This window comes from Symphalangus syndactylus, chromosome 17, assembly GCF_028878055.3.
Source record: "Symphalangus syndactylus isolate Jambi chromosome 17, NHGRI_mSymSyn1-v2.1_pri, whole genome shotgun sequence".
Lineage (NCBI taxonomy): Eukaryota > Metazoa > Chordata > Mammalia > Primates > Hylobatidae > Symphalangus > Symphalangus syndactylus.
The window spans coordinates 45033843-45046121 of NC_072439.2; the positions used below are offsets into that span (position 1 = coordinate 45033843).

At 37.3% G+C, this 12279-nt stretch overlaps 1 protein-coding gene and 1 long non-coding RNA gene across 9 annotated transcripts in view; one reads left to right on the forward strand and one right to left on the reverse strand.

Moving 5' to 3' along the window:
- Window positions 1–12279, forward strand: part of TMEM117 (transmembrane protein 117) — a 610505-nt gene that overhangs the window by 162306 nt on the left and 435920 nt on the right. The window lies entirely within an intron of this gene.
- Window positions 9328–11845, reverse strand: LOC129466358 (uncharacterized). Its single transcript, XR_008652133.2, has 3 exons — window positions 10517–11845; window positions 9731–9792; window positions 9328–9459 (listed from the first exon to the last, which is right to left on the reverse strand). It is a non-coding gene; the product is annotated as an uncharacterized lncRNA (long non-coding RNA).

Genomic DNA, 12279 nt, shown 5'->3' on the forward strand with positions numbered 1-12279 from the left:
GCATATAAACAGAACCAAAGACAAAAACCACATGATTATCTCAATAGATGGAGAAAAGGCCTTTGACAAAATACAACAACCCTTCATGCTAAAAACTCTCAATAAATTAGGTATTGATGGGACGTATCTCAAAATAATAAGAGCTATCTACGAAAAACCCACAGCCAATATCATACTGAATGGGCAAAAACTGGAAGCATTCCCTCTGAAAACTGGCATGAGACAGGGATGTCCTCTCTCACCGCTCCTATTCAACATAGTGCTGGAAGTTCTGGCCAGAGCAATCAGGCAGGAGAAGGAAATAAAGGGTATTCAATTAGGAAATGAGGAAGTCAAATTGTCCCTGTTTGCAGATGACATGATTGTATATCTAGAAAACCCCATTGTCTCAGCCCAAAATCTCCTTAAGCTGATTAGCAACTTCAGCAAAGTCTCAGGATACAAAATTAATGTACAAAAATCACAAGCATTCTTGTACACCAATAACAGACAAACAGAGAGCCAAATCATGAGTGAACTCCCATTCACAATTGCTTCAAAGAGAATAAAATACCTAGGAATCCAACTTACAAGGGATGTGAAGGACCTCTTCAAGGAGAACTACAAACCACTGCTCAATGAAATAAAAGAGGATACAAACAAATGGAAGAACATTCCATGCTCATGGGTTGGAAGAATCAATATCGTGAAAATGGCCATACTGCCCAAGGTAATTTATAGATTCAATGCCATCCCCATCAAGCTACCAATGACTTTCTTCACAGAATTGGAAAAAACTACTTTAAAGTTCATATGGAACCAAAAAAGAGCCCGCATCGCCAAGTCAATCCTAAGCCAAAAGAACAAAGCTGGAGGCATCACGCTACCTGACTTTAAACTATACTACAAGGCTACAGTAACCAAAACAGCATGGTACTGGTACCACAACAGAGACATAGATCAATGGAACAGAACAGAGCCCTCAGAAATGATGTCGCATACCTACAACTATCTGATCTTTGACAAACCTGACAAAAACAAGAAATGGGGAAAGGATTCCCTATTTAATAAATGGTGCTGGGAAAACTGGCTAGCCATATGTAGAAAGCTGCAACTGGATCCCTTCCTTACACCTTATACAAAAATTAATTCAAGATGGATTAAAGACTTATATGTTAGACCTAAAACCATTAAAATCCTACAAGAAAACCTAGGCAATACCGTTCAGGACATAGGCGTGGGCAAGGACTTCATGTCTAAAACACCAAAAGCAATGGCAACAAAAGCCAAAATCGACAAATGGGATCTCATTAAACTAAAGAGCTTCTGCACAGCAAAAGAAACTACCATCAGAGTGTACAGGCAACCTACACAATGGGAGAAAATTTTTGCAACCTACTCATCTGACAAAGGGCTAATATCCAGAATCTACAATGAACTCAAACAAATTTACAAGAAAAAAACAAACAACCCCATCAAAAAGTGGGCAGAGGACATGAACAGACACTTCTCAAAAGAAGACATTTATGCAGCCAAGAAACACATGAAGAAATGCTCCTCATCACTGGCCATCAGAGAAATGCAAATCAAAACCACAGTGAGATACCATCTCACACCAGTTAGAATGGCCATCATTAAAAAATCAGGAAACAACAGGTGCTGGAGAGGATGTGGAGAAATAGGAACACTTTTACACTGTTGGTGGGACTGTAAACTAGTTCAACCATTGTGGAAGTCAGTGTGGCGATTCCTCAGGGATCTCGAACTAGAAATACCATTTGACCCAGCCATCCCGTTACTGGGTATATACCCAAAGGACTATAAATCATGCTGCTATGAAGACACATGCACACGTATGTTTATTGCGGCACTATTCACAATAGCGAAGAGTTGGAACCAACCCAAATGTCCAACAACGATAGACTGGATTAAGAAAATGTGGCACATATATACCATGGAATACTATGCAGCCATAAAAAATGATGAGTTCGTGTCCTTTGTAGGGACATGGATGAAACTGGAAAACATCATTCTCAGTAAACTATCGCAAGGACAAAAAACCAAACACCGCATGTTCTCACTCATAGGTGGGAATTGAACAATGAGAACTCATGGACACAGGAAGGGGAACATCACACTCCGGGGACTGTTGTGGGGTGGGGGGAGGGGGGAGGGACAGCATTAGGAGATACACCTAATGCTAAATGACGAGTTAATGGGTGCAGGAAATCAACATGGCACATGGATACATATGTAACAAACCTGCACATTGTGCACATGTACCCTAAAACCCTAAAGTATAATAAAAAAAAAAAAAAAAAGAAAATCAGCAAAACAAACCTAAAAAAAAAAAAAAGAAAAAGAAAATGTGGTACATACACACCATGGAATAGTATGCAGACGTAAAAAGGGACGAGATCATGTCCTTTGTAGGGACATGGATGAAGATGGAAGCCATCATCCTCAGCAAACTAATGCAGGAACAGAAAACCGAACATTGCATATTCTCACTTATAAGTGGGAGTTGAACACATGGACACAGGGAGGGGAACAACAGACAACTGGGACCTGTTGGGGAAGAATGGGAGTGGGAGAGCATTAGGGAAAAGAGCTGATGCACGCTGGGCTTAATACCTAGCTGATGGGTTGATAGGTGCAGCAAACCTCCATGGCATACATTTACCTATGAAACAAACCTACTCATCCTGCACATGTACCCTAGAACTTAAAAAAAGAAAAGACAATACAAAAGGGAAGATATTCAAAGAAAAAGGGGCTAGGCAATCAACTATATTAAAATGAGAATTATATAGTAATCACAGTTGAACTTCTGCAGTGACTATACAGTATACTGCATTGTTTATATATAGGAATGAAGCCTTGAGAAAATGAGACATCAATAGAAGAGAAAACTATTTTCTTCCATAGTAATGGGATTTGACTTGATTAAAAATTATTCCAAATACATTTTCTAATTTCCTCTCTTTTCAACTATGTACCCTGAACCAGTCTATTTAGAAATTATCTATTTGGTATTAATAAAGAGAGGCGTCCTCCCATGTTCAGGTCAAAATCTTTACTGACTAGAAACTGAAAAGGTCACCCAGGGCTGGGAAGGATTTTTCAGTTTTGGGTACTTCAAACACTTTTTGAAGTTGTCTTTCTGAATAATTTCTTAGTAATGTAATTTTTATAGCATCCATAGTATAAAGCCTTAATTTAGGAAAGGCTTGCTTGGTCTTTTCAAATATTCCTGTTCCCCAAAGGATGATAATGTATAATGTACAAGGAAGGAAGTGGTGGGGGAAGCAGTGCTAGTACACCATGACTTTGATCAGAATATTCTGAAAAGAGCCACTTGATGGCAGCAAAAGGCATGTTTTCATCACTGATTGTCTCATTAATGAATCACAGGAAAAGAAGGGAATCTTCCCCCTTCTGAATTTCTGAAACCTGGTGTTGAAATATTCTCCTGCTGTGTCGTTAATGGGCTTTTTGAGTAAATCTACGTAGTGAACTCTTTAATATGCACTTATTTTGTGATGTTCTTGGCCCCTTTTACTTTATGTTCCAAAACAAGTTTAAATAACAGTATGTATAGATACTTATATGCTTGCATATGCATCTATATGTTTATAGACTTATTTTAATATTAGAATAATAAATACTGTGTTTAGCACTGAGGGAATTAGACATTTGACTCACTGATAAAAATCCTTCTGTGAACTGGAATGTTTCCAAAGAGTGCATACTATTTAGGGCAGAATATGAAGAAGCTGATTTTTTTAGTGTTAATCAAAACGAAAAGTTCCATTTTTCCTGATACAAAGCCTTTTCCAGATAATAAATTACCAATATTAATACATCACTATGTGTTAAGTATTTCAGAGAGAGAAATTGAGAAATAAGACAAAGTGATGCAGGCAATTTTGAAAATAAATGTTACTATTCACATTCAGGATCTGAACAACGTGAAGGTGTGAGTTAGGTGGTGATTGTAATGAGAATGGAATAGACTCTGTCTCTCTGTTCTGTTTCCTTTTTGATAAGCTTTAGTAAGAAGTCACATGGAGAACTCATCTGGCTGGGTGTGATGAGTACCCTCAGTAAGTGTGATCTGAACAGGACGACTGCACCAAGGGAGGTGGCAGGAGAGAATATGTGAAATGGAGACTTTCCTAAAATGTAAAATGCATGGTTTCTTTTTTTTTTTTGAGACAGAGTCTCACTCTGTCACCCTGGCTGGAGTGCAGTGGCGCAATCTCGGCTCACTGCAAGCTCTGCCTCCTGGGTTCATGCCCTTCTCCTGCCTCAGCCTCCTGAGTAGCTGGGACTACAGGCGCCCACCACCACGTCTGGCTAATTTTTTTGTATTTTTAGTAGAGACGAGGTTTCACCGTGTTCACCAGGATGGTCTCGATCTCCTGACCTCGTGATCTGCCCGCCTCGGCCTCCCAAAGTGCTGGCATTACAGGCGTGAGCCACCGCGTCCAGCCAAAATGCATGGTTTCTATGTACTGAGGGGGCAGCAAAAGCAAGCAAGGATGAATAGGAAAAATAAATAAGGGAGAGACTGGCATAGACTTGGAAGGCTGAAAGAAATTGTTCAAGATCTAATTAAAGTCCATGCACCAAGCTGACTTAGGTCTTAGCCTCTGGAGCTCTTACATTTATCCTGATTTTTAAAAGAATGACTAATACAGTGGTTCATAAGTGTGAAAAGACTCTGATTTGTAGCTTCAGTTTCTGTCATCACAGTTGTAGGCTACAGCACATAATTTTTCTCAAGGCTGAATTATCATTTAGTGGAAAAAAATCAAGGTGAACTTTTACTTCAAGCAGTAGTTTATTTTTAATTAAAAAATTTTTGTTAAGTTCACTATTTTCAACATTTTTACACAAACTTTTTTCCTTTACTAGTCAATAATGATTGAGTAGTAGGAGCCCAGGTGCACATTTTTACTGATAAGAACTGTGATTTTCACTTCTTATTGCTCTTCAAGTAATAAGTTGGTCAACCTGCTGCCATTGTTTACACTGGTGGCTTCCTTCCAAGGAAGGAATGTTTGTGTGTTTGCTTCTTTGTTTTATTTATTTTGGGAGGTGGTGTTTGTTTGTTTTGGGAAGTGGTATTTGTTTATTTTTGGAGGTGGTAAGAAAAAATTTAAATTTAATAAACTATAAGTGACCTAAACTGATGAAACTATTGAAGTACAAAGCTACCAATTGTAGCAAATTAAAAAAAGAGATACAATATGATTTCCAAAGGTATGTAGCTAAACATAGCATTTAGGGGTGGGTAAAGAATGGAGGACTGGGAAAGGGTTTAGGAGCTGGTGTGGGAAGAGAGCCGAGTTGTATGTTTTAATGAAGCCCAGAACTCCTTGATTCAATAGCTGAAAAGCTTGATTGGCTGCTCATACAAGGCTGGATGCAAATTCTGTTGGAGTGGTGCTTTAGATAATTTGTTGGGTTCACTCTTAATTAGGCTAAACATTGACTTGCTTGTACGATTAATTCACAATAATAGCACAATTAATTACTAAGGCTGGGAGTAAGGGGCAGAGCTAGTTGCTGAGAATGGGCTGGTGACAAGAAAGGCTGGAAATGAATGGCTGATTCTGGTCAAGGGGGTTGACCCGGGGAGGCCCTGGAGAGGGGGGTTGAGTAAGGGGAGAGAGAGAAGGAGGGAGAGGGAAGGGGGTAAGAGGGAGCAAGAAGAAAGAGAATGCGACTAGACTTATTTAGCTAGAGGAAACAGCAGTAGGGCACAGTTTGCTGCGTTAATACTATTGGTTTTGCATTACTTGATTTTAATAGTACAAAGGTAAAATAGCACAGCATATCCAAATTATCATGAGTTTAGTTAGTGTTGTTTGAATTGGTGAAGTTTTAAAACATTAATGAAAAACAATCAATGTTGGATCCTTGTTACTCTGTGGGAGTGCTTTATTACCTATTCAGAATGAACACTGATTTGACACACTTAAGAGGTGTTCTGTGATCATTATTCATGGTTGTTTACTCCAGCTCTCTTATTAAATATTTTATCAGCTTGTTAGAGGGGGAAAATTCTGATTTGGCAAATAAAATAACTTGAATGTTAGCCCCATCTTAACTGCATAGAGGCAAAAATAATGAGGAAAAGTTAGACAGTTTTCTCATTTTCTAGAAATGAGTTGTTATATCATTTATAATTAATGATATTAATAGTGATATTAATATTACTATTCCTGACATCATCATCATCATCATTAATCTGGGGGAAATGCATGCAAACTAAATTTTTAAGGTCGCAAAAAATCTTGGTTTTCTTTGGCCTTATTTTATGTGGGAGGCAGTGTGATATAATAGAAACAGCATGGACTTTTGTCCTGGTATTCTTTAGCCATGTGACTCTGAGTAAACTATACTTTCTGAGCCTCAGTTTCCTCAAGTGTAAAATGAAGATGTTAGTACCCATTTCAGGGTTGTTGTGACAATCAAGGAAGATAATACATGCAAAACAATTGGTATGATGTCCACCACATAATGAACTCTTGATAAATATTAGTAGCTATTATAAAAACAGAAAATATATATTTTAGTTGAAGTACTTTAGCTCTCAATAAATATTAATTGCTGTAATTAAAAGCAATAAGTAATTTGGCCAATATAATGAAATGACCTAATTTATGGCAATAATATTACATTATCATGTAATTGTAATAATTATTAATTTCATACAAAATGCCCAAATGAATACCTGGCTCCAGTAGGTCTTTAATAAATATGAATGTCTTATGCCATAGTACTTAATGTGTAATCTTAAAGATACTTATGGAGTGAAATTAGCCCATTGAATATATGGCACCTGGCTTGAATGCTATTGGAATGCATCTTTATGAATGTAAATAAGCAGTTCCTTATTTGATTTTCCATAAATGGAAAGTAAATATTAAAATCTATAATATTTCATTAGGGTTCACAAGTTATGTTAAGTAACTAAATGATTATTTGATAATTCTTTTTAAAAAGAGGGAAAATTTGATACAATTGTGGATGATAGCATGGGAATTAATAACTCAGTGGCCTGTGTGTATGCACATGTTGTGTGTGTATTCATTATCTGGAGCCCATATGATAATGAATATCTTTAGATCTATCTGAGTTCCTTCTTCCCAGTGGTGAATATGTAGGAAATAATTACTTTCTAGTCATGGAAAATTGATGTATATTGATAGCCTGAGGTTTCAAGGCTTACCAAAAGTTATATAGTTTGATTTAATAAATTAATAAGAGATGGCCCAGCACCATCTGAGAAAGTGATATTTCTGTGACAGGTTATCCTGTTTGTTATCAACTCCATAGTTACTCTTGAGGAATTGATGAAAACAGTAAACAGAGTCCTATTAAGAAAATATTTTAATATTTAAATATTTCCCTCCTAAGGGTAGCATCAGTGACAGTACAACTGTATACATTATCCTTGCTCCTGAGTTAGGAATGTCTACAAACTCTTCTACCATTCCGGTACCAGGTCAGGAAGGTAATATTTTTTTTCATGGTGGACTTAAGTGAGCTGCCTGTGCTTTCTTAAGAAGAGCATCACATTGGAATTGGTTAACTTTTCTCTATTTCATTTGCCTTTAGGCTACCACCAGGGTACCCTGACACTCTACTTTTTCTTTTTTTCTGGAGAAGCAAATATGCGTAACATAATTAAGTTAGTGTCAGAAGACGTGGGATTATGAGACTTGAAAGAGCAAAATATTTACAATAAAGTTCTTTAGAATTGGGACACTCAAAGACTGATACTGATTTAAGTAACATACTAAATATCCTTATTTAATTTTAAGAACCACCACTTTATGTCATTTATAATAAAAGATCACTAAAATAAAAACAAAATATGAAGAAAGAAAGGGAAGTATTGGATTTTGATATATATTTTGTAGCCTACATAGTTTAATTCTCTCTCCCTAAAATACATATTTTAAAAGATTAGGAGGGGCTGGGCACGGTGGCTCACACCTGTAAACCCAGCACTTTGGGAGGCCGAGGTGGGCGGATCACGAGGTCAGGAGATAGAGACCATCCTGGCTAACATGGAGAAACCCTGTCTCTACTAAAAATATGAAAACAAAAAAAACTAGCCAGGCATGGTGGCGGGCGCCTGTAGTCCCAGCTACTCGGGAGGCTGAGGCAGGAGAATGGTGGGAACCCGGGAGGCAGAGCTTGCAGTGAGCCGAGATTGCGCCACTGCACTCCAGCCTGTGTGACAGAGCAAGACTCTGAGACTCCATCTAAAAAAAAAAAAAATTAGGAGGATAGTTCCTAGGCATATTGCAAAGCATACATTATTCAGCATCCTATGTAGTAATAGGAAATAATATATATCACATATAAGATGCTTATATTCTTTTAGCAAAAAACAATTAGTTTTTATTGCTTCAGTATTGCCTCAGATTTCAATGTTGCCTCAATATTTGATTGCTTAAATTTGGTTAATACATCTACATATGCATATTCTGTTATTTTAAATATATTATAAATTATATTTTAAATATATTACTTAATGTATTCTAGTATACACTATATATCTCTATGTATATGTGTAATATCCATTATTAGGTAATAAAATTAGTTATTAAAGCATTTTACTTTTATTAGAGAATTTGATGTACGAACCTGCAGCTAAGTATCCAAAATAAATCACTGATGATAAAAAGTTATGAGTAGCAAAGAGATACATTTTGAACCCTACAGAGGCATCTTAAGTGTGTGGAGATATAGTTCATAAAACTGAGACGTCAACAACATTTCATAGAATGGATCTTAAAGGAGCAACAGATGTGCTATTTCTGTTGGGATGCTGTCAAGTTAATACAGGGCTCAGCAGAAAAGAGATGAGCTAGGAAATTTCAGCTCTAGTTGTAGTTTAAAGACAGATTTCCCTGACATCAAACAGAGTTGGTTCAAGAAGTAGGTCATTGACACATTTTGTCGTAGTTACACAATGAGTGATGATGGCTTACAAAGGCAAGGTAAGAATTTAGGACTAGAAGATGCAAGTCAAGGTTGGCATGATTGGAGATCCAAGTCATTAAGATTGTCATTTGTGGTAATAGTCTAAACTCATGGATTACTTAGCAATTAGCAATAAGGTGGAGCTAGTCAGGAGTTTTGGAGAATTTAATGAACTCCATGGACCCACTTCCTCCAGCCTCCCAAATTTTGTGTACAATGTGAGCGAGTTTACAGACTCCCAGCCATTGAACTAAGTATCTCAGAATTAGGAGAGTAAACAGGAGACCTCAATGATAAGCCTTTAAAACTAATATGTATCAATCAGGATAGGTTAGATTGTGCCTCAGTAACAAACAAATCCAACATCTCAGTGGTCTGAAACAACAAAGTTTATTTCTTGCTCTCGCTACATTTTCATTGTGAGTCAGCTGGAGGACTCTGCTGCTTGTTGCTCTCCCTCTGGGATCAAGGCTGAAGTAGCGGTTGAAATGTGGAAGGTTGCTAGTAGCTCTCAGGGAGGTCTCAGAGCGGTCAGTAATTGAACATTCTGCCTGGAAGTGACATAAATCACTTCTGCTCACACTCTGATAAGAACTAATTATTTGGCCCCACTCAAGCACAAGGGCATGGTAAATGCATGGGCCTGGGAGGGGGAGAACCAGAAGCATTTTCAGGAGCAACTCTACAGACTACCACGTGAGACCACTCCTACCTCTCAACTAGAAAGGGATTATATACTTACTGATCTCCTACTTCTCTTTCCTAAAATTCTTCTCCACCTTCTAACACACAATGTCTTTCTTCCTATGAAGGAAATATATAGAATATTTTAAAAATCATCCCATCTATGGCTTGACATAAAAGGCGTGGATGCATTTCACGTCAAAATCTAGTTCTTTTTCCAATTGTACATAGTGATACCAGTTGGCCAGTCAGGATAAGTGTGCAATAATTGAACAGAAGAGAAATCTATTTCATGAGGAAGGTAAGATGTCAGGATTAGTTAGACACTGGACTGACTGGTGGCTACTATGCTCTGGTTGAGTTCTTATCTATAATTAGTACTGTATACATTCTGATATGGTCACTACATTCATTCTGATTGGTACTTCTTATGCCATTTTGGTTCTAAATACTTCGAATGTCATCCTTAGTTAATAGAAATAAATTAGTTAAGTTATTGAATTTCGAAGAAAAGGAACAGGTCAACAGGACCTTATGGCGATGTGGATAAAACATGTATAATAAGTCAGAGGAATTATAAAATGTTATACCTTCTTATGCCTACAAATTTAAAATGAGTGTTCTTATCTATCATTAGTACTGTATACATTCTGATATGGTCACTACATTCATTCTGATTGGTACTTCTTATGCCATTTTGGTTCTAAATACTTCGAATGTCATCCTTAGTTAATAGAAATAAATTAGTTTTTGAATTTCGAAGAAAAGGAACAGGTCAACAGGACCTTATGGAGATATGGATAAAACATGTATAATAAGTCAGAGGAATTATGAAATGTTATACCTTCTTATGTCTACAAATTTAAAATGAGTCAAGAACACAGTTGGAATTTGATCATTTAAAATAGAGGCTCCAACTATGGCTGAACTTTTGCACTCGTCCTGGTTGCCCTAGTAACAGGGCTCCCTTTCTATGCTAGTAATGTTACAGCGTGAGTGAGGTAATAATTGGCAGTAGAGACATATGCGTTCAAGTCAGCTCCTACTTCTGGGTAAGTTAGGAGTTTGCTGAAGGCAAAGGATGAGGTCATGAAGGGACGAATTTGAGTTAAAAAGAAAATAAGAAAAAGAATTAAGTTGAGCCTTATCTTGAAATTTTCTGAGCAGAGCCCCACACATCGCATGCATTTCTCCTGATCTTGGTTGAAGTCAGGGTAGATAGTAAGTCACATGGTTGTATATCTCTATGTGGTCTTCCATCACGGCCCAGAGGAAGCACTAGACTGGAAAATTGTAACCTGTGCAAATTGGCTTGGATTACAGCCACTTGTGTGTGGATTACTCTGTCTCTCTTAGAGTTACCCAGAAAGTTCTCATCTGCCCAAAAGGTTCAAGAGGGAGTCAAAACAGTCTTGCTCATATTTTTCTGTAAATGTTGTTTACTTTCTATTTGATATTGTCCTTAGGTATATCGTATCCTTGCCAAATGTTTCTGTTCGAATTCTGCTTAATGGTCTGAGCCTTTTTTGGCTCTCATTAAATATATGTCAAATGTACACCACTGCTTGGACTGAGATTAGGAAGAGTAAGCAATGAGCACTTCACTGTTTTTTCTTTTTGTAATTTTGACTTTTATTTTAGATTCAGGGGGTACATGTGCAGGTTTGTTACATGGGCATATTGCATGACACTGAGGTTTCGGGTACGATTGATCCTGTCACCCAGGTAGTGAGCGTAGTACCCAATAGTTAGTTTTTCAACCCTAGACCCACTCCATCTCTCCACCCGCTAGTAGTCCCTAATGTCTACTGTTGCCACCTTTATGTCCATGTATACTCAATGTTTAGCTCCCACTTAAAAGTGAGGACATGTGGTATTTGGGTTTCTGTTCCTTTGTTAATTCGTTTAGGAGAATGGCCTCCAGCTGCACCCATGTTGCTGCAAAGGACATGATCTCATTCTTTTTTATGGCTGTGTAGTATTCCATGGTGTATGTGTACCACATTTTCTTATCTAATCCACCACTGATAGGCACCTAGGTTGATTGCATGTCTTTGCTCTTGTGAATAGCTGAGTACTTCACTCTTTCAATATCTGTTTTCTCTTTATCTAAACCTTTCCCGCTAGAAAAAGAAGAGGATAAGAGGTGCTTCCTCTGTTCCATTCTTTAAAATTCCTGAAACAAAACCTAATAAAACTATAACATAAATAAATTAAAATAATACACAACATTACCTAAAAATAGAATGGTTTTTAATTTGTTATTCAAATGAGGACACCTTTGAAAGTGAAAGAAAGTACTGTTAATAATAACACAGAAGAAAAGACATAGATTATGATGTCCATGGCTAACTTAAAAATATAGTGACCATACCTAAAGCCAGTAGGAGAGAACAGAGAGATAAGGAGGGAAGGAGAATTACCTTGGGATACTCTAAGGGGAAATCTTGGCCTTGATGCACACTGAGTTTTCATACTCACTTGTAACTAATTTACAGCCAAGTTCAGTTCTATTAATAACAGAGAACATGAAATTATTTTAAGATAAAAGCTCTTTTCCAGGAATAACTTGTATCAGGCTGACTATGTAAGAATGAGTTACTAGGC